This window comes from Carettochelys insculpta, chromosome 5 (genome assembly GCF_033958435.1).
Source record: "Carettochelys insculpta isolate YL-2023 chromosome 5, ASM3395843v1, whole genome shotgun sequence".
NCBI lineage: Eukaryota > Metazoa > Chordata > Testudines > Carettochelyidae > Carettochelys > Carettochelys insculpta.
Genome location: NC_134141.1, coordinates 107,587,768 through 107,609,967, shown reverse-complemented (window position 1 = coordinate 107,609,967; position 22,200 = coordinate 107,587,768). Strand labels below are relative to the sequence as shown.

Here is a 22,200-nt window from a genome sequence, read left to right as displayed (position 1 = left end):
AGATCAAAGTTTAAGACTGAGGGGCCATTACCAAAAGAAAATTCAAGCCATATTTTCCTGCTGCAACATTTCAGTGACTGTTGACTGCTATAAGTGACTTCAAGGATTCTCCTTGTTTCAGCTGTGACCCCAGAGACCCTAAATCTACAGCCACCACTGAACAGCCTCACAGCAAGGTCACAAAATAGACTCAGGATGTTCCATCCTGACATCACACTGCAACAGCTGCATCCTGACACCGTACAGCCACAACTCCGTATCGACCCACGATAAGCCACATATGAGAGTAAGACTGTGGGCAAGTGTGTTTTCTGAAACACTTTTTATTTGTTGGCTCATTGAAGTCAATCGTCTCCCCTTGATTATTTGAAGATGTTGGCTGGTGGAGTCCCTTTCTGGTAGTACTTATGTTGCTGGGTGATTATTATTGTAAGTGTAATTACAGTCAGGGCACTCAGAGCTTTTGCATAAAAGTGTTTGTTTCTAATATATAGAAATCATGGCAAAAAACCTCAGCGTCAGGCACGACAATTAATCTGTGGATCCAGCTCAGAGTATGGCTTTTTACACTCACTAGCTACAAAGGAAATACTTCTCTTCTGTCTTGCTCCAGTCCCCCAGGTCCCACATACAAAGGCACCTCACTGCCCACTGGCTTAGCATTTTCCATCACCCTCCCATCATCATGCATATGAAGTAGGAGAGGTTGCACTCACCTGGTCACTGCTCCTCACTAGGTATACTACCAGCAGGTCCAATCAGACCAGGTGACTCCACAAGCCTTTGTGGCACTACAGCTGCAAATTAAGTAGTATTAAACTGAGGTGGGTTGAAGCTTTCCAAAGATTCACTCTACACAAACACGGTCTGAAAATTAAAGTCAACAGTGAAATTTGCCAGATAAACTTAAATACCATACACCAAAAACCAAACTAGAAAAACTGCATAGAAAGAAGGCTGTCAACCCAAGGAACACAGAATAAGAAAACCTTTAATTAAATTAGCAGATTGGGAGTATAAACACAGGCTGAACCTCTCTAGTCTGGCACTCTCGTCCGGCAACATCTGTGGTCTGGCATGAATTTAGTTAGATGAATGGCCACTTCTGTGTGGGCAAGTTTCCTGTGGGCCCATAAAGTTTGTTTACAACCATCAGTCCTGTCTTTCAGTTTTCTGTGCTATTATTTAGCTGTAACTTACCCCTAAATATCTTCATAAGAACCCAGTAAGCAGTGGAAATGTTGGCAATGCTGCAAAACAGTATTGACTTGCCAGGTTCTAGCAAATTCTCTTGCTCTGCACCAAGTCAGGTCCCAAGGGTGCTGGACTAGAGAGGTTCAAATTGTATCTGAAAGCGTCTTCTCATCAATTTCTGCACATTGTGATTATCTACAGTTACTAAACTTAAGTCAGCATTCTAAGCATTCTAATCCTGTGAGAGGCCAATAAAAATGAAGAGTCTAGGTGACACTATGCAAATTTTAGGCTTTAAGGTTTATAAGCAACAGACACCAGTAGCAAAGAAAAATGCCAATATATAGCAATACCCATGAAAATACAAGTGACAAGCAGCAGCAGATCATACCTTTGAGGGAAGAAAAATGTTTCTGTACTAGAAATCTGCATCTCTAACAAGCAGAGGGACTATCTTAAGACGTAAGAGGCTTCCATATGGCTAACCTTTCCTTGTTATGCTTTGTAAATTGGAAAAGTTATGTAAATACAATATTAAAACAATGCTACAATTGGGTGTGCCATATACGCAGTTAAATGCAAGCTCGTGCATCGCACCCTGCAAATTTGTGGACATCCACAGATTTGCAGCTCTGAGAACGTAGATGCAGATATCCACAGATCATGTTTGCAGATATCAATTTTGTATCCATGCAGGGATTTGGTCAAGTGTGCTTACAACTGCGTGCACAATCGTAACCACTAGAAACGAATGTTTCATGCAAAGTCATTAAAATCTGGGACACCATCATCGGAAAATTAAAAAATTCTGGCCACCCTCTAGTTGGCAGTCACTTTACTTAACATAAGAACGGCCATACTGGGTCAGACCAAAGGTCCATCTTGCCCAGTATCCTGTCTTCTGACAGTAGCCAATGCCAGGTGCCCCAGAGGAGGTGAACCGAAGACAATGATTAAGCAATTTGTCTCCTGCCATTCGTCTCCCGCCTTTGACAAAAGGCTAGGCACCACACCTTACCCCTTACTAATAGCCATCTATGGACCTAACCTCCAAATATTTAAACTCTGTTAGAGTCCTGGCCTTCACAGCGTCCTCTGGTAAGGAGATCCACAGGTTGACTGTGCGCTGAGTGAAAAAAAAAAAAAAACAAAAAACCACCACTGTCTTTTATTAGTTTTAAACCTGCTACCCATTAATTTCATTTGGTGTCCTCTAGTTCTTATATTATGGGAACAAGTAAATAACTTCTCTGTATTCACTTTCTCTACACCATTCAGGATTTTATATACCTCTATCATATCGCCCCTCAGTCTCCTCTTTTCTAGACTGAAAAGTCCCAGTCTCTCTAGCCTCTCCTCATACGGGACCCATTCCAAACCCTTAATCATTTTAGTTGCCCTTTTCTGAACTTTTTCTAATGCCAATATACCTTTTTTCAGGTGAGGAGACCACATCTGCATGCAGTACTCAAGATGTGGGCGTACCATTGTTTTATACAGGGGAAGTAAGATATTATTCGTCTTATTTTCTATCCCTTTTTTAATTATTCCTCACATCCTATTTGCTTTACTGACTGCTGCTGCACACTGCGTGGATGTTTTCAGAGAACTATCCACTATAATTCTAAAGATCCCTTTCCTGATCTGTTGTAGCTAAATTTGCCCCCATCATATTGTATGTATAATTGAGGTTATTTTTCCCAATGTGCATTACCTTACTCTTACCCACATTAAATTTCATTTGCCATTTTGCTGCCCAATCGCTCAGTTTGCTGATATCTTTTTGAAGTTCTTCACAGCCTGCTTTGGTTTTGACTATCCTGAACAGTTTGGTGTCATCTGCAAACTTTGCCACCTCACTGTGTACCCCTTTCTCTAGATCATTGACGAATCAGTTGAACAAGATTGGTCCCAAGACTGACCCTTGGGGAATGCCACTAGTTACCCGCTTCCATTGTGAAAATTTACCATTTATTCCTACCCTTTGTTTCCTGTCTTTTAACCAGTTCCCAATCCATGAAAGGATCTTTCCTCCTATCCCATGACCACCTAATTTACATAAGAGCCTTTGGTGAGTAACCGTGTCAAAGGCTTTCTGGAAATCTAAGTATACTATATCTACTGGATCCCCCCTGTCCGCATGCTTGTTAACCCATTCAAAGAACTCTAGTAGATTAGTAAGACACGACTTCCCTTTACAGAAACCATGTTGACTTTTGCTCAACAAATCATGTTCCTCTACGTGTCTGACAATTTTATTCTTTACTATTGTTTCTACTAATTTGCCCGGTACTGATGTTAGACTTACCAGTCTATAATTGCTAGGGTCTGCTTTAGAGCCCTTTTAAAATATTGGTGTTATATTAGCTGTCTTCCAATCATTGGGTACCAAAGCTGATTTAAAGGATAGGTTACCAACCACCGTTAATAGTTCCACAATTTCACATCTGAGTTCTTTCAGAACCCTTGGGTGAATACCATCCGGTCCCGGAGACTTGTGACTGTTTAGCTTATCAATTAGTTCCAAAACCTCCTCTAATGATACTTCAGTCTGGGACAGTTCCTCAGACTTGTCACCTATAAAGGACAGAGTCTTGCAGAGTCTTTGTTGATTGTAGACATACTTCAGCAGTTCCACAGCTTAAGATGGTGTTTAGTTTTAAACAAGACTCACAATAAAATCATAAGCAGCAACCAGACTTGCAAACTCAAATGTGACACTCCTGAAGGCTCACAAAGGGAGTCTTCTACAGAACAGCCTATGCAGAGTAAGTTTTTAGAAGAACAGCTATTTGGCTTCTTCGCCATGAATTGACTTATTTTGCTAAACAATGGTCCATGGAGCATGACACCTTGCTGGAAAAAGTGTCTGCTCTCCAGTACTGCCTTCCTATCCCATCCATGCTCCCACGCTACAAAACTTAGCCTCTCGGTCCCCCACCACCTCCATCCAGGTCATCACACTAAGTGGCCTGCTGGCAGCGTTCCTTTACATATACACTTATCAAAGTGCTGATTCACATTAGCAAATACACCAAGGAATATTCACTGAAGACCTACTCTTACAGGCAAGTCCCTGCCTTAGAACCATGAAAACATTCCCAGTGATAATTCTGTCTAGCTGATTAAAACCAATAACTAATCTTTGATACTCCTTTTGGAGATTTATGACAGGCATATTCTGATAATCGGTGCTTTTTCTGTGCCAGTACCGAGTACCAGCACCTCAGCAACCCCAGCCATGGGATTGGCTGGGGATGACTGGCAGGGAGCTGGCTGAGTATCAGCTCCTCTTTTTTTTTTTTAATTGGGGCGGGGGGGTGGGAAAAAAAAAAGTGTGCTGGTGATAATGAAAAATATGCAAATGCTGGATTTATTTTCTTTAGTTGTGGGCAATGAGAGGTTTATAAAGCCTTAATTTCTACACAGATCATTAATTTCACAAAAACCTCAAAACTATTCCTTACAACAAATGTCTGGCTACCAAAATTGCTAAATATTCCTGCACTCATTCATTTTAAATCCCATTTATTCTTTAAGCAGGTCATGAAATGGACACATTAGTGTTTTCTAAACAAGATTTTTTTGCTCTGGAATGCGGGCTGGAAGGGGGGGGAACCCACAGAGAAACATGTAATATTTTGCCTTCAATAAAACTACTCTATGAGAATGGCTTAAAAGCTTGGAGGATCAGGAACTTTAAATTTATCTTTCAAAATCATGGAGGTGAATAGTTCCCTATGTTTTTGTTCTATAGCGTCTCACCTCTGTTTGTTAAATCAAAAACAAATCCCAGCCACAAAAGGTAGGCTAAAATTGAAAGATTTCCCTCCACATTCCCCTGAGACACCAGTGAAAGAAACTTGAACACAGAAGTTAGGTGCCTCACTGATGAAGAAGAGCAGACACTGTACAGTACATGTGAAAGGGGACACCAGCAGATGTTAAATTATACATTCAATTATATTACATTTGCATTGTAAATCAAGCTAGGATGCAAGAACAGAGTTACAAAAGCCCTGAAAATTTTACATAAAATTGTCTTTAAATTATATCTGGTGTTAAACAATACAAATCAAGGGCTTAGGCTTCCCCCAGGGAACTCTTCTGTTAAACGAGGACAAGCTACCAATTTCTTTAACTTCACATTGGCAGACACAACAAAATAAGAGCCGTTCAAATCAAATCCAGAGTGAGCAGGCAACTGAACAGTCCTGGGATATGATGTCATTTGTGGTTCTGCTGACAGCACAAACCACATAAGCAAAGCTCAAGTACTTTGCTATCACCAGGAACCCAAAATGCAGGCACTGACATCTACTCAAAGCCTGGCCACAGATTCCGGTTTTAGGATCATCTCTGTAAATCGGTCCCATTACATGGTAACTAAGCCAGCATTTCTCAGATGTGGCCCCACTAGGAGCTTATCCCGATGCAACAGTCTCCTGGGCAGCAACTGGCAGGGGATAAAACAGCAGCCCTGTCCTCTGGGGCCACCACAAATTCCAGAGGAGCAGACAGAGGGTGTGAGTTCTTCACCCTCCATGGCTGGTTGGGTTCAAGGCCACACAGCAGCATGCTCCAGCCTGGGTCTCCAGGCTTTGGCTGAGCAGTGGCAGGCTCCGTCCCCTGGCAACAGGACTCCATGACTCTGTACCCTGGCTACAGGACTTGATCACAGTGATTTGGGTCCACCATTTCTCATCACCCTCGTCCCCTCAGTCTTTCCCATTTCTTCATCCATCCACCCCATCACCCTCAGACCTGCACTCCTCCCTACCCACATCCCCATCAAAGGCTTAACTTGTCTCTCTGCTTTGCCAGGGCTGGAGTAAGTCTGCTGTGAAGAGTGACTTTCATGTTTGCTAAAAGCACTTTCCACTTCCTGCCAGCTAACAAATAAACCTGCTGTGGTGAAAAGTGATATTTACAAAACTTATAAATACTGCCTTTCACAGAAAGCAGAGTTCTTCCCTAGCAAGCCTAAAAAGCAAACAACAAAGAGGCAAGAATATGCAAAGCATCTTATTTGTGTTTCTATTTTGTTTACATCCAGTAATGAAGAGACAACTGTATATTCATTATGGAGTCCGCAAAAACCCGTCAGAAATAAACTACTATGATTTGGACACACGAGCATTTTTTTTTTCCTGAAGCATTTTAGGAAAAATTGTCAGAATGGCCACCGGCAAGAGTTGGTGGCTGCACTCTGAGGCCACCAAAATATTTGTTGTGAGAGCCATTGCTCTAACCTATCCTACTTCCCCCTTGCAGAAAATCATTCACCTTTTACAATTAAATCCACGCAGTTAAAACTCTCAACCAGGGTCTCATCATCTCACACCTTGACTACCGCAACATCCTCCTCTCTGGACTCAACAAATGCCATATTGCCGGACTTACCACCCTTCAAAATGCTGCTGCAAAGATCATTTTGCTGGCTCACGGATTCAGCCATCTCAGTCCCAGTTGTTCTCCCTTCTCTACCACGTCAAGCACAAACCTCATCTTCACCAAGGCCTGCACAACCCAACCCTGCCATGGTTCTCATCTCTTACGTGCTATTGAGATGTGGACTCTTGCCTTCACTCACTCAGTGACACCAGTTGAGATCAACCATTTCTCCAATTTTCTAGTAAGCACCAGGCACTCTCTTCTAGGACATTAGGATGCTTGGGAGAAATGTCACAGAAACAGCTCCAATTCAGAAAATGTCACAGAAACAGCTTCAAATCCCTCCTTAAAAGCTCTCCTCTGATGCTATACCTACAGAGAACTTAGCAAGCAGCAGCCACAGTATACCTCCGCTGCCTGTCATGGTGAGCAGAATAATCTCACTGTTACCGTGGACTTGCCACATCTGCCTTCTGTGTCCAGCTATTTTCTCTTGTTTGTACCCCTAGATTGCAAGGTTTTCAAGGCAGTAACCATCTATTTTGTTATGTGTGTTAGCATATGCGGGACCTGATCACATGGTACAAACACAATAGAAATAATCTTCCCTTTCTTCCCTTCTGTACCCATCCTGATGGCCTTTTCACACTTCTGTCCTGCCAAAGCAAATGAGGGTGACTAAAGGCAACTTCATTTCATAGCAGCATAAAAGTAATGCAGCTTTACTTTAATACTTATGCACGTGGGCTCACCAGGGATAGAATGAAAAGCTTTTGCATCTTGCAGATGTGTCGTATTATATGTGCATATAAGAGAATCTGATCTTTCATTTTAGGATACAAACTGAGCATTCACAGTCAAGGTGTGTGCAGAAGTCCGCATTGCACTGTACATCTGCCCAAACACTGTACACTGTGCTCTCAACAGCACAAGGAATGTCAAAGAAACAAAGTGAACTTCCAGAACAGAGAAAATGAAGACAAGAGGGAAAACTGGGAATTGTACCACTTAAAAATTAATACTTAAATTGAAAATGGAGTGTGAATGTGCACTCACTTCTCTTGGCTTCTGGGACCCTTTCTTATCTTAATTCATATTAATCTAAGCATCTCAATTTTAAATTACTTTTTCTTTGTGCCAGATTTTGCCCATTTACTCAGTGCAGGCACACTAGTCTAACTGTGAGCAGCATTTGTCTAAAGCATCTGTGGAAATATTTTTAATGTGTTTCTTTTTATAAAAAGATACATCATTCAAAGGGCGGGGGGGAATCACTTCTGTTTCAAAGATTTTAATCATTTACTTGAGCAAACAACAGATCCCAAAGTGACCCCTTTGAGGTTAAAATGGGAGTCAAACAAGACTGCATCATTGCCCCACGACCCTTCACCTCATTGATGGCAAGCTTCCAGATGGCATGAAGATTGTCTATAGACAATGAACAGGAGACTTTTCAATCTCAGGAGACTGAAGGCTCAAAGCAAGATATCCACAACCTCGATCATGGAGCTCCAGTACAAGAGCAGCAACCATGTTATCATCTGTTCTCCTGCAGCCCTTCAGACCATCTGGAGTGCCTTCACTGAAGAAGGCAAGAATCTTGGCCTCACACTGAACATTAAAAAGTCCAAGGTGCTCCACCACCCCTTGGCGACCGGACAATCTCATGTACCTTCTGCTGAAGTCAATGGAAAACTGCTAGAAAACATGGTGCACTTCCCATACCTTGGAAGTCATCTTTCCGCAAAAGTCAACATTGATGCAGAAATCCAGCATCATCTGAGCTGTGCAAGCTCTGCTTTCGCCTGCCTGACACAAAGGATCTTTGAGAACCAGGACATCTATCCCAACACAAAGCTCCTTTTTTATCGTGCAGTGGCTGTTCCAAAGTTACTGTATGCATGTGAAGTCTGGACAACATACAAGCATCATTTGAAGGCTCTTGAACAATGTCATCAACTCTGCCTCAGGAGAATTCTAAATATCTCTCTGGAGGACAGGCTCACAAGCACTAGCATTAAAGAGTTGAACATGACCAGCATTAAAACCATTATCATTCATCAACAACTTTGTTGGACTGGTCACATGGTTCAGATGTCTCATCAAAGCCTCCCAAAGCAGATTCTGTTTTCTGAGTTGGAGGAAGGCACACATGAAAAAGTGCAGTATCATTGTCGACGCTTGGGAGAACCTTGCCCAAGACCATCCTCGGTGGAGAACAGTAATCTGTGAGGGTTTGATGCGGTTTGAGAGATTCCGCCACACTGAAGATGAGGAAAGGCAGAGAAGAAAAAAAGGGCATCAAAAACTGCCCTGTGTCCCTCCAACAGGCAGAAACTCCTGCCCCTTCTCTGATAAGAGCCGCGGCTCCAGAATCAGGGTGATCAGCCATCCACAGACTCACAAATAGGATGGTGACATGATGATGTCCTACTCGTTATCGAGTGATCACCAAGTCTATTTACTACTCGTGCAAACCAGAGAAGAGAAATGCATTTTTCAGGGCTGTGTCCCCCTCTCCATTTCTTGGGCTATTGGCACCACTTTGGTGCACCAGATATATAGTCAGTTTCCCCTGCTTTCACTAGTTTTACTCACAGCAATACAGAGGGAGAGGGAAAAAAACACATTCAGGTTTCCTGGACAACTCTGGAGTATTACTGAGGCAAGCACCCTTCCTGCAACTGCATTTAACCCCTGTTTTTGAAACTAACTTCAGCCCAGCTCCTGCAATTTAACATCTACTGTTATAGCATCCTGCCTGCCTATTGCAAAATTGTAGCACAGGGTGCCAAATCAATCCTCTCAGTCTCCCACCTATTACTGATGTAAACTGCTCCTATACGCCCCCTCCATAGTTTGCTCAAGTAATGCCTTTATCCGTCTCAGCTTTCTAACCATCACATCTCTCTGGGCAGGGACCTGGAAGATTGGATTGAAGTCTTCTTGGGCTTTGCTATGATTATCCACAAGCAGGTCTGCTCTTTGCTTTCTCTCCAAGGACAAGTGCAGTGTTTGGCTATAAAAACACATAGCTCTTTCAAAGCAGAGTACATTTAGAGACAAAAAAAAAATACAAAAAAAATACACACACAATAGAAAACAGGATCTAAAACACTTTACCAATAGTTCCCAAAGTCCACCACCATCAGTCCCAAGGAGACCCTGTCAAGTTCCAGATTTTCCAACCCATCCATAGGGTTGGGCCACTCCTTGGATAAAAGGTCATGTTTATTTGCTGAATCAAAATTAAAAGTCCTCAAGTTTGTCCAAAACTCAGCTTTTATACCCCCAAACTCTCAGCTGTAGGGCCTCCTGAAATGGGCAAAACCACTCACTGCCCTTCTTTCCAGAAGGTACAGCTATAAAAGCCTGGGCATCTACACAACCAGCCTTGAGATTTTGCACTAAGTACTCCCTCCCTCACCAATTGTTTTCAGTTCCTGGAGGAGTTGCAGTCACTCTTTCCCTAGATGTAGTAGACAGTCCCTGAAGACACTGCATGCATGTCACTGTAACACAGGGCTTCTCTCTCTCACACTCAGAGACTAGAAAGCAGCAGAAAGCAAGCAAGAAGCAGCCAATGTGTGTCATCTTCTGTCTCCCAGCACAACTCCCTTACACATTACCAAGTAAAACCAAACAGGGCTAGCAGGATCACTGCACATTTACATTAGTTATGTCACTTTACACACCACCTCTGAATTTGGCTAACAGAATTCAGGATAAGAGATGAATTCACCCTCTCAGGCAGCTTTCAATGACAGAGAGAAAGGAAACCTCAAGAAACGGACATATGCTCTGTCACAAAAGGTTATTCCTACCAATGTCTTGTGAGTCTTTGTGTAGTCTCTCCCTGGAGAGAGCTAGCATGGAAACACTATATTACTTTTTTTTTTCCCCTTGATGAGAGAGAGAGAGAAACAACACTGCTTACATGAAACTGTAAATGGTGTTTGACTGCTTATAGTGAGAAGGAATAAGTGACAGCCACGTGCCCCAGAAGTTAAGAAAGGTTTCCCTCAAGTGGGGGAGAATAAACTGAGCCAGCGATGTCAACAGCAGCCAAAGGGAATGGCCACAGCCTTCTCCGAAGAGGCAGTTAGAAGCTCTTTAGAACAGAGATGGGCTTTTTACTCTCTGCTGTACAGCACTGAACACAGCCGAGCCAGACCCCGTGACTGAAGCTCCCGGAGTCTACTGCCATAATAGCTGCCAGGGTGTCCTTGCTAACATTAATTTTGGAGAGACAATTATTTGATGTTTCAGCAACTTGCTACACCCCATGCAGCTGGCAACACCAATAATTTGATGCCCAGAAAAAACAGTAATTTTTAAAGCAAATGAACATCAGCCTGCTTACAAGAGCCTGAGGTGTCTAGCAAAAAAAGCAAACAAATTCCCAATTTAACAAAGTTAGAAAATCCGCATACTACACTGGCAGAATGAAAAGCATTAGAGAAACATTCAGGGAGAGATCGACAACTGAAACACTGCACCAATCATCCTCAAAGCAAGGACATCAGTTCAGCTTTTTTTAAAAACACTAAAAGTAGTTTCACATAGTTCACCTTCAAATTCTTTAAGAGTTTGTGAAGGGTCCCATCAATTCAATATTTTAACAAACAACTTGAAACAAATTACAGGAGTGGTCTCCACAGCTTACAAAGAGTAAGTTCTCCACTGAAAAGAATATAAATTAGAGATCATTAAATTGGCAGCTTCTCTAACAGAATGTGCAGAGTACTATATTTTACAGTTATTATAAAGTAGATAACATTAAATTCATCAAGGTCTGCTAGTATTGATATCCAAACCAGAAAACAGATAAATCTGCTTACACCATTCAAATGCTAATGCAGCTACTACTCCCTGGGTTCTAGTTGTGCCTTGTGTAGATAAATAAATGCCATTAATGACAATAGGATTTAAATTCCCTTACCCATATATTGGGGCAGGAATATACCCAACCAAGCATTAAAGGGAAACCATAAAAATTATTAAGGCTGTGTCATACCATTCCACTAATAGAAGTTTTGGTCCTCTGGAGATTATCTGTGAAGAATCTCAAAGCACTTAATAAATGAGCCCTCCTTTCCCACGTTAGTGAAAGGGCAATAATCCTTTACCAGTATGCTGGGTTCAAATAAGGTCCCTAAATAACAAGTACAGTATTTCAGTGAAAGGTTTTTTTCTGTCACCCTCAGTTTTTCATCAGCTCTTCCTGTGGAGAATAAGAGCACCTATTAAGAAACAACTGGAAATAAGACAATATCAGTTGCATGGTGGTTTTATGCGGTTGTTTTCCCTGAACGCGAGTTACCATGTCTGACAGCCACATTTTGAAGTGTGATTCCAGATGCATCACAGACCCATCCAGGAATTTTGCAGCTTATGACTAACAAACAAAGCCTGAACTCCAGTTCACTCGGCCATGTCATTGCTATGTTTCCCCTCTCTCTCATCTGAGTTACTTGAAATGCTTGGGAGAATTGCATGAACTGGTGAAGCAGTAACTCTGCCCTGTTATAAACTGGAGCATTCCATCTGCCTTCATATGGATCAAGCCAAAATTAGCCTAACTACCCAATGCAAATATGCTTTGCTCTGCTTCAGTGATTACTACTATCAATTATCCATTTACTATGGACCAAGAAGCAAGTGTAGGTATAAAATAGTGAACAGTATAGTAGTAAGGTCTCTGGGTGGATGCACCTAACTAATCAACAAACAGGAATCAGAGTCTCTGTTGACGAGGTAATCTATTCTTTAGCCACGATTGCTCTGGGCATCAAGGTGTGACATTCATAGACCCAGACTCTTACACGGATTCCTGTGAGATTATTGACAATAGAACAGAGCCACCCCTAGAAATACTGAAAAGCAGATTACAGATGTACAGTTTTATTAGCAGAGATAGATGGGATGACTCAGAAGGTCTTTTCTATCCCAGTGCTCCTGGGGCTAGGATTCACAGCATTCACAATGTGGGGGTTTCCACAGCACAGAATTAAACCCTCTGGCTAGCACAAAATGAATGGCGGAGCAGTGGGCCACGATGCAACTCTTGCTTCAAACATGGCCCCACACCTGATGCAGGGGTGGCTGACTCCACCGATTTTTTTTTTCCTGTTTGTGTGTTCCAGAAGGGTCTGAGGAGGGAAATTAAATGCACAGTGTCAGATTTTCTCCTGCAGTGTAGGCAGATGAGTGAAGGGAGTGAGGACTAGGTTGTTCTGTACAAGTCAGGAAATCCATGCTCGTAGGGGAATATGGGTTACTGCTGAACTGGAAAATCATCCAAATTCCACACCATAGTCCAAGTTCCACTATAGTAGTGAGGTTTATTTCCTGCTTGATTCCCAAGCCACAGGGGTAGTGGTTTCCAGTTGCATGAAGGTGGGAGGGCCATATGTATTGTTGAGAGGAAAGACACAAAATGATCCATGGAGTTGAGGAAAAGATGTAGCATTTCTTTGAGAAGGGCATTAAGACCTGGGAAAGGTTTCAGAGTTTCTGTGTTGCTAGGATCCCAAGTGGGGAATTAATATTTGGTTTTGTAAGCCTGCTTCATGTTTATTCACATACACAAATATGACAATGACATCCCTTGGAGGACTACTTAGAGTGGCCAACAGAGTTGAGCAACATTACTGCAAGTTGGGAACACAGAGAAGCAAGGGATAGTTGGTGAAGTCACTTTCAGGGGCCTGGATCTGACAAGCCCTTTCATGGTAAGAAAGGATTTAGTGCAAGCATAACATAAATATTAACCATTCGCTTTGCCTTAAATTATTAAACACCCGTCCCACTTGTCTCAACTGGAATCTACACTCAGCCTACATAAATGTCAGATGACATTTAGTCTTTCACTCATACTATTTAAGTCAAGTTCAGTGGCCATCAAATGTACCGCCATCCCTGATTAGACCTGACTGAGGCTGCATATACACTATGAGATAAATTTGAATGTAAGGCAGTTAGCTCAATATTACTATGTGACTGTCTTCACTTTAAATACCATTAGTTTGATTTTGGGAGCAGTAATATCAAGATTACAACATTGCCATTACCTGAGGGGTATTGCGTCGAGCTCAAATTCAGAAGTTCAATGAAAGGCCAGTGTGAAAGTGCCCCATCTTAAAATTGAATTTATTAGCCCCCAGACATGTCCTGTTTGTAACCCACAATGCCCCTCGGTGTTCTGCTCTGCGGGTGCACCAGAATTAGGTAACAGGAAGACCATGTGAATTTCAAAGTGGGAGCAGCAAGCCTGCAGCTGGGGCTCATGTTTGTATGAAAACCTGAGAAATGTCTCTTCCTTTCTTTCTTTGCAATTAGCGCTATGAGTGCATCAACCCACTAGAAATGGGCCTTGCAGGGAGTTCATGGTTCTGTCTCTACACTTTTTTCTTCTGCGCCACCGAGCACCAGCTGCTGCCCTGGCACACCACATGGCAACAAGGCTGTTGTGGGGCTCATGCTTGTATAAGATACTGAGAAACTTCTCGGTGGTTTACATTTGTGCTTGGACATCCCCTCCCCCACAGGCACCACACAGTCAGGGTCTTTCCTGCTCTCAGCCATATCACATGGGTAGCCCCCCACGCCAACAAAAGAACGTGCCTGCCATTCAGTGCTGACCATGCTGTCAGGTAGCACCATGTCCTAGCTTGCACACATTTAGGGCTCCAAGAGTGGGAAAGATATTCAGGGGCTTGCAGATGGTGCAGGGGGAGGTCTTCCCCTGGCAACTAAGATATTTGGCATCTTGCAGACCTGGGGGGACCCCCACTGACTAAGATAGTCAGGGGGACCACTTCAACTGGCCCCCCACTGAACACCCCCATGCCCCAAGCACGGGCTTGCTATTGTGGGGGGCGGGAGGTGAGTCTCTTCTGGTGGCTAAGACACTCAGGGACTTGCAGTCGCTGGGGAGGGGGAAATCTCCCCCGGCAGCTCAGATAGCCGGGGGGCTGGGAAGACTACTTCAGCTTCTTCAAACATTGCAAACAGCTCTGCACCTGCAGACCACCGCACCACCCCCCAACCACCACCAAAAATCTTTGCTGGAACTTGCTGTACATTGCAGACACGTGCTGGTTTGATATTTCCACCGCCCATGTTGGCAATATCTGTGTAGTGAAGGGGAAAAAAAAAAAAAAAAAAATCAAAAATCTTTTCTTCCTAGACTTTTCTATCCTCTTTCTTCTAACTTTGAGAATACAGCCAAGGTCCCTGTATTACGTCCAGGGATCGAATGCAATCGCAGGTGGAGGTACACTCAGTGGATGGCCAGTTGAGAATGCAGCTACAGAAGAAAGACATTTCTGTGAACTTTTTTTTTTTGCCATCTCTGTGGATGTCCTACTTCCCCTTCCTTCCAAAAAGGGAAAAAATGGATGTTTGCTTAGAACGGGAGGGGAATGATAAAAATGCAATATGGGAAGATGATCTCAAAGACCAGCGAACATACCCAGAATGTTATGGGGAACTGTGGGATAGGTTCCCACGATGCACTACTGCTACAGTCAACGCTTGCCAGTTGAGTGTGGCAGCAATAAGTTGAGTTTGTGAGGAGCACCTGGAGAGGGGAGGATGGTCAAATTCAAACTTATAAATTCCAGAATTACAAAAATCAATATTAATAAATTCGAATTTATCCTGTAGTGTAGATGCAGCTTGAGTGACAGTGCTGTGAGGTAACTGCAGCAGTCTTGCTATCTTATGACAGATATTCTGCTCTGCGTAAACTGAGGGAAATTCAGGAAAGTGAGAGAACTGTGCTGCTTGTGCCTCATCTTTTTAAAAAAAAAAAAAAAAAAAAATCATATTTCAAAAACCAAGTTTGATTAAATATGGCCACTTTTCACAAGAGTTCCACAATGGAGTTAAAATGGAGATTCTCTTATTAGAGGCGTACTAATTGAGTTCACTGAAAAAAAAAAAAAGGAAGTTCATCACCTGTCACACACCCTATAATAGAATGATGCCAGGAAAAAGGAGACGCAAAAACTGAATTAGTCCAAACAAAAAATCCTCCTCGCATATCTCAAGGACGGTGTTAAGATCATGCTCAGCAACCAAGAAAAGCATGGGACCAGAACTCAGTAAACCAAGATGAGTGTGTCAGAAACTAGGCTTCCTGGGAGGACAAAATAATGAGATAATAAGGAAATTGTGGGCAGGATAGCCTGAGTCATTAAAGAAAGTCTTAGGGAAGAAATAGTGGCCATCTTGATGTAGCCTGGAGTCGACTTTTGGTCTCCGAGTTCTTGCTTCATTCAATACTGACTGTACTTGGAGAATATATGTGTTTGTACAGATAATGTATGTAGGTTGGCTCAAGACCATCCTAACCACCATGATTTCCAGCTCAGTGCATAAAGATGAACCCTTTCAATGCCATCTATATTCCTATGACGGACTAGGACTAGATACATAGGGCTGCAATATGCTGTTTTCATAGCCAAACTATGTCTACAGATTTCTAGTATGGTTGTACCCAGAAACCTCAATCAGTATCTGCAGACTGCTGGAATCATGGATGAAGACCCAGTTTAATGACCTCCACACCTTGGAATGGACAGAAACATCTGGATCACAGATATAGAGGAAGAAAGCTGTTTCTAGGATGGAATCCTCTGTGTGGACATCATTTGTTCTCAGTGATTGATGTGGTGGCCCTTATTCTCTTTTCCCCCATGTCAGTCATCATCATTGGTAAGTAGACAGCTTACAAGACATCAATCAGAAGATAACTACAGTTAAAATCAGCTGAGTGTCTGAAATGCTTCCTGAATTGAAACATACAGGAGTCAGTGAAACAGGGCTGTCACTGCAGGCGGCTACACCCTGGAATGCTCACAGTGTCTCACCTCAAGAGAGCCCATGTTTGCTTAACTGCTGGGCACAATGCTAAATTTAACTGGTTAGCCAGGAGGGGGGGAAGGGTCAGTGGTGAATTCCTCCTTAGTTCTGTAGGTCAAAAATGCTTTAGCTGGCATAGCATCAGTTCTGATTTATTCTGTAAAATGCATTAATTACACCAGCCCTTCTCAGCCTGAGCATCCTCAGCACAATCCTGCAAGATGCCTCTGACTTCTGGGGAAATAGTGGAGGGCACTCAACTTTTCATCATAATGAGGCCTTAAACACTTTAGAGATTCAATGAAATCTGTTAACATCAAATATTTTATTTTCTAAAATTATAATATGTTGGTGTGGTCTATTCCCAGTTATAGTGACAGAAGTGCAGCATCTTTTCTGCTTATGTTCTGCTTAGCATTGAGTTAAAGAACTGCTACCTCTCTCAGTGGGCAATATTACTTGGTAGCTAGTGTAATTGAAGTGGTAGCACCTTTTATTAGGATTTCACTCCTCTCACCAACAACAGTTCTGGGATAACAAACTCATAAGCAACCCCAGTGTGCCTCAGGAACCACTAAGTAACACATTTATCTGAAACAAACAGTCCTGCAGCACCTTAAAAACTAAACACGTTTATTAGGTAATGAACTTTTGTGGGTAAAACCCACTTCTTCAGATACAGAAGTGGGTCTCACCCATGAAAGCTCATTACTCAAATGTGTTACTCAATAAGAAGCTATAGTACCGCTTGTTTTTTGTGAAGCTACAGGCTAATACAGCCACCCTCTTTGCAACATTGAGTCATACCAAAGATATTTTCCAGATTAACAGTAGGGAGCACTGTGTGATTGGAAGTATCATGTTTCCGATTATGCATAAAAGCCAACTATTGCATGTGGACTCAGCCACACTGCACATATATACAGTTCTCTGTTCCTGTTTTGCCAGTTATGTTAAGCTGTCCACCTATTCCTGTTTATATCATAAGATTTATGCCATTAAAAGGCACAGGATGTGTAGCGAAGCCAAGTTCATACTGCTGTTGCAGCCTTCACTTTTTGCATTTCCAAACTTTTACCATTTTAATCTTCTTAATGATGTCTTCATCAGTTGTCTATTAAATATATCAGACAGTTTGTGGAAGGCTTTGGCATCCTTTGGGATGAGGATGTTAGACATGTACTGTAGACAGAAAATGCAGAACAAAAATCCTCTTGTACTTGACAAGTTTAGAACTGAGGTGTTCTAGCAGTATGTCAGCAGCATAAGACCATTTTCCACACTAAATGGTTAACATTCGCAGCACCTCAGCCGACTTTTAAAGATATGAAGTGCATTTGAGATCAGGGATCATTTACATGGTAACAAAAGGCAAAATTACTTATTCAGAAATGTTAATTTACTTTGATTTTTGAAGATAAGTCAGTTGACATTTTAAAGCTAAACAAAGGAGAAAAAGTAGGGCTTCAAAAGTGTCCTGCAGACCTGTGCGGGGCCAACATCCTGTCTGAGTTGCTCCATTCTGTCTTTCAAACAGGATCCTGAGGTGACTGGGCAGTTGCTCACCTGCCCGGAGGCTTGTGCAACTCCATTTTGCCATCATCCTTCTCAACTATACAAGACTGGCGGGGAGAGATAGGGAGATGCTGGCTGCAGTGCCACAGACATGCAGATAAAACCCAGCTGCAAAGTAACTTTTCATTGGGCCCTAGTGAACTAGGGACTTTGCTTTCCTACCAATTATTTAGCTAGAATAATCTCCTATTTTAGCTAAAGACCTTTGAAACAGTATGGAAGACACGCTGTGGGCTACTGAAGGAAACACAGTTCTACCACCTCAGAGATCAGGGCTTTCCAAACATCCATATACACTTTACAGAGTCACTTGACCTACGTTCCTCAGTTGACTGTTCTGCAAAAACGTACGTGTATGATCCCTTAGGAGCAAGCTGATGAAAAATGCAGGATGAGCAATATTTCCAAATTCGGATAGCTTTCATTGCTGGTTTCTCAGGTTCACAGTGAAAATCTGTTCTTCCCCTCCTCACAAACCACTTCACAGTCAGAAGATATGGCAATTTTGTCACAATTCATTCCCACTGCCCTCAAAAGCTTCTTTTTGCTTGAGTCAGCACTTGTCTACCCATCTTTATAACTTCCCTGCAATTTTGAGGGCCAAGAAAAGGGACACAAAAACCAGATATTTTGCAAAAATTCATACAGGAGCCATTACGAGTCTTTTAAGCTAGAAAGACTCACCTTAATTAACCTTTTCATATGATTTTTAACCATCAGTGATTGACTAAACACCAACGCAAAACTTGGACCACCTTTGCTCCAAGCACTAGAGACCATACGTGCCTCCTAAACACACTTGCGCATTCTGGTTGTCAGAAGATTATTTTTGTAGTGAAACTTTGGGAAGGATTCTCCCATCGGCTATCAGGCGTAGCAGAACTGAAGAGAATTCCACCAGTGCAGAAACTGGGTAGGACAGTCATAAGGTGCCCCCACATAAACCCCAGCATAAGGGGACGGCAGGACTAGGTTACATGAGGGAGAGGGGAAGAGGAAGAAACAACAGCACAATCTTGCCAATGCCAGGTTGCACGGCCACCCAGAGGTAGCCAGTCCTGTGCTGCTGTAACTTACTCAACACCTCAACTGAATGAGGTCAGGCGTCACTTCAGTCCCCACAGAGACCACACACAAGAGGGCATGCAATTGTCAGGAAAGGTGGCTTTTGGCCAGTTCCTCACGAGCTACATCACCGCTGTGCTCCACCTCCAAAGAACCACTGTGCATAATCTCACGCTGCAAATAAGCGGTAATTAAGATGCAATAGATGGCAGCATATGCAGGGAAATTCGTGTACCCAGTAACGTACTGATGTCTTGCCATAAGAAGAGATCTTACTGTCCATAGAACAGCACAGATAGGCAGACCTGGTGAAGTTAAGGATGGGGTTATATCCTACTTTATTCTAAAGAGCAAGACCTAAAACTGGATCATCAGAATGTGTAGAGCATTGCATGGAAGGCCTGGGGGACAGAGCACATGGGGGGAAAGAGACTCAGGTAACAGAAAGCCAATCCCATACAAAAACCTTAGCAGTGGCTTCGGTCCCACAAGGCTGGCTTGGCTCAACACCCCACTCCAGGAGTTGCATACTCAGGATCCCAGCATTTCTCAGGTTAGGCACAGCTGCCCCTCTGCCATGCTGACAGGGAGCTGGCCAGCCCAAATCTGTGTGGCATGGTGATTACACCTACTATCAGATGTCACACATGGGTCCTCCTGAGCTCAAAAGCTACAGAACAATTGTTCTATACTGCACTTCAAAGGGTAAACAGGAGCTTTCTACAGACGGTACTATCGAAAGAGAGGAACAGAGTTCTTCAGGTAGCTGAAAAAGAACCAATGCATATAAAACTGAGCTTTTCCATTTCAGTAGGTTTTAAGGTCAGTCCTCCTTTTGTTGTGGTTTTTTAATTCCTCTAGGGCTACTTACACCACTGTATATATCAAAGCCTGGTTTGTGCAAACAAGTGTATGTAATGACCCAAAGTACTTTCTGGCAATTAAAAAAAGAAATCTGCCAGATGTTTCATGCTGTCAGACTTTATTAGATTGCTGCATAAGGGGAATTATTGCTTTAAAAAAATACAACCAGTTTCCTGCTTGCTAATATCCCCCCCGATTCCATTCCACTGAAGGACAGTCATCGAGGTAATTTTTAAATGAATTAAAATCCACAACACAGGAGAAATTAATGCAAATCCTCAAAGCAGAGGGTGGTGTCTGGTGCCATCTGTGAATGCATTTATGATCTACTGCAACAACATGCGACTGACATTGCAGGCACTTGTAACCAGGCAGGAAGCCAAAGGACACTGGTGAGCGGTCTACAGTACGGGGGTAGGCCAAATTAAGGAACTCAATTCCAGATACATTACATAGCTAATGTTGACAGTACCTTCATCTGTACTTCTGTGCTGTCTCCACTAAGGGAAACAAATAGGAGCATGAGCTCCTATAGACATCTCTTACTTGTAACTGGGCAGGAATACCAATGCTGATGCAGATGCCCCAAAAGTTCGATTTAGTGCAGCCCTACTAGGTGCGTTAAATCAAACTCTCGAAGGTTGACCATAGCAGGGTTCATCTTCCCCGTAATGGAGATGTACTCCAGCTTCGGTATCTTCGTTACCTTACGGGGTTCAAGATTTCCAACCAATGAAGGGGCACCTTGTTAAATTCTCCCTTACTACACTCACTACTTCTACGTTACTAAGTTTTGTCCTGTTAGATGCAGAAGGGTTACCCCCTTTGTTCCCACTACAGATAGCGCTGCAGGCAGTGATTTCCACAGAAATTAGAAAGGGTGGGATCACACAAAAGTCTGGAAGTGGCTGACCACAGCAAACACCTCACGTACTTAGCAAGTGGTGGGTCGGGGGGCGGGATTTCTATGGAACTAAGAAGTGGCTGGATGATTAGAGGAAAGGAACAAAGCTACGGGGAGGGAGTCACTTCACTGCCTTAACTTCAGCCCCCACTGATGGCAGGGCTGTTAACGCTGGATTTCTCTGCCGCCTCCCACTGTTAGAGAAGCGGCTGGGCTCATTTCTGCCCAGACTGACCCTGGAGGAACAAACCAAGTCGCGATGCACTCACCTCCAGCCACCGGCTGCGATGGCCAGCCCGAGGCGGCGGCTGCGGGCTCCTCCGGCCGGTCCTATGGTGCTGGAGATCCGGCGGGCAGCGGGCGGAGCGGTGCACTCTTAGCCCAACCTCGGGGGTGGGTCTTCTCTCGCCGGCGGGCGAGGGAGGCGGGGCTCCCGCGGTGGGAGCGGGCGCTAGCCCGGAGGGCTGCGGGGTCTCCCCCCACCTGCTCTCGCAGGCTGGCAGGGCCCCTGCCCCGGGCGGGCGAGAGTCTCCCGCTGGGCCGAGGAGCTTCGCTCGCTCCGGCTCCAGCCCCTTAATGCGCGGCCCAGGCGCCCGGCTCAGCGCCAGCGGCTATTTATATCCCCCCAGCCAGCGGCGACAGGTCCCGGCAGCTGAAGTTCGCCCCTGGGCGGCTGGGTCCGTAGCCCGGCTCCCGAGTGCGGGGCCAAGGCAGCGGGCAGCGGCCGCCGACCTCAGAGGGGCGGGGCTGACCGGGGGCTCCTGGCTCCTCGTTCCGCCCGGCCCCGAGGGCAGGAATCCGGGGCGCGGCAAGCTCGGTTCGCCTCAGTAGCAGGCGGAGATTTCTCCCCCTCCGCCAGCACCCCGCCCTGCCGGGGCGGACAGCAGAGCCCCCCTGGGGTCCCGCTGCAGCAGGCGGGGGGGGGGGGCGGCTCCTGCTCCCTACGAGCCCCCAGTCGCCTGCAGCGCAAGCTGGGACGGGACGGGGAGGGAGCTGCTGCTCCCCGCTTAGCTCCGGGCAGCGCCGCGGCCAGATAGAGGCTCCCCACAGCGCCCCCTCCCGGCGGCGGGCAGCCTCGACCCTCTGGCACGCCGCCGGAGGCGGGGATTCCCCTGCGCCCCAGTGACCGCCTAGGCGGGGATTCCCTTTTGAGTGACGTGAGTGGGCGGGGAGTCCCCTGCTTGATTGGCAGGGAGCTCTTCCCGCCCTGGCAGCAGGGGGTGGTGTTGCCCTTGCGTCTGTAGCGGAGACAAGGGGGAACCTGCGAGCAGGCCCTGCAGCCTTCCATTCCCCCCACCCCAACACCCACACAGCTCTTTGCCCTCGGGGCAGCT

General features: G+C 44.4%; 1 protein-coding gene across 1 annotated transcript in view; it reads right to left on the bottom strand.

Annotated features, from left to right (window-relative positions):
• The window catches only part of LOC142013832 (PDZ domain-containing protein 2-like), a 99,195-nt gene extending 77,550 nt beyond the window's left edge, over positions 1-21,645 (bottom strand). The window contains exon 1 of the mRNA XM_074995711.1: positions 21,136-21,645. The gene's annotated coding sequence lies outside the window, so the exon portion shown is untranslated. The remainder of the gene's footprint in view (positions 1-21,135) is intronic.
• Positions 21,646-22,200: the final 555 nt, after the last annotated feature.